We start from the raw sequence: 1538 nt of genomic DNA, 5'->3' as shown, positions 1-1538 counted from the left end.
GAAGGGGGGGATAATATTCAGAGAAAAAAAGTACATTTTGAGAAGAAAGTCATACATTTACTAGAAAAGAAATTGTGTTTTGGTCAAAAAAAAACATTGCTTCGTGGTCGCACCTCATCACACCACAGATGGTAAATAGAAAATGTTACGCGTAGCCTACAATTTAGTGAGGAGGTGCAACAGTAGGCCTTGGAACATGGCTGTCAAATGTGTAGTCCTATACCCAGCAAATAAAAGACTCTTGGCTTTTAAGTTAAGTTGATAGCGGGTCCTCATGAACATCCAAGGCAATAGTGATTGATTGAGTAGGCTACTGTATAGGCTGTTTCTTCCTCTCAGCTTGCACTAGCCTCAGCCATTGAGGAATTGGTTTAACGTGAATGTTGTCCCTGGATGCTCTCTGGATACTGCCACTGGCCACGACACGGGCTGTGTAACAGGTTCAGTTGACTTTAAAGGCAATGTTCTATTGGTGGCTGACGCTCAATGGCAATGCTGGACGGTCGAATCTTATGGCGGCTGTGTAGCTTCTCAGTTAGACAGGAACTGTTCCACTCCCAACCCACTGGCGCAGCTTGTAATGCATTATTATCCTTTATAACATTATCTTTGTGTAGTTTATTAGTATGAAGTGATTGTGAAAGTATGGGAAGTATGGGGAAATCTGTACACAAATGTACTAGGTTTTTTTCTGGTCAATTTACAGCTTTAATCTTGTGAATCTGTGCGTTATTTTTCTTGCAAATTTATGATTTCAGAATCTCAGAGAATATCCAAGTTGTTTTCCTTGGAATATTACCCCCCGTCTTTGTTTGTAGGTGCTTTACAGTGCCCAAGGCAAGCACATACAGTTGGTGATAGTGGCAAAGGAAATGCTTTCTATTGACCTGATGTAATCTTGAGAAGAAAGAGGGACCATCTAACTACCTGAGGCTGGCAGGGAAAGAGATGCAATTCAGGAAAGCAAGGGAGGAAGAGAAAGGATTGAAAGAGAAAAAAAGAGCAGCAGATATGACAGCAGATGTGAATGAGTATAAAGAACATAATAAGCACAATGCACAAACGAAATGCACAAAGTGAACCAGGATGCAGGAGTCTGAGAGGGGATTCTGGGATGTTTTCAAAGGACCCAGTCAGGTATTATAGCAATGCTGGTTGGGAAGGATGAGTGTTGATTGGCACAGTCAGATTGAAATGCAGTGCCATTTTATGGACACAGACCCTGGCGCTACCACAGTGGGTCTGATCATTTATTGATGAGCCAGAAAGAGGTCACCAATTCACTGGGTGGTCGTTTGCTGGGAACTGCCATCAGGAATGAGGACGGCTGCCCAACCCTCCCTTGTGACCTTGGATGGAATGAGTATTTGATTAATGGAGGGGGAAGCCAATGAGGAGGATAGAGGAAGGGAAGGGAGGATGCACTTCTATGTTTTAAAAAAAAACACAGGTTGAGACTGGGCTTTCCAAAATGTCTTCAAAAGCAAAAAAAAAAAAAAAACTACTTATGACAAGCTTGTAGAATTATTAAAATGCCT

This window comes from Sprattus sprattus (assembly GCF_963457725.1).
Source record: "Sprattus sprattus genome assembly, chromosome: 9".
In the NCBI taxonomy this organism is placed as follows: Eukaryota; Metazoa; Chordata; class Actinopteri; order Clupeiformes; family Clupeidae; genus Sprattus; species Sprattus sprattus.
Note: the sequence above shows the minus strand (reverse complement) of the source record.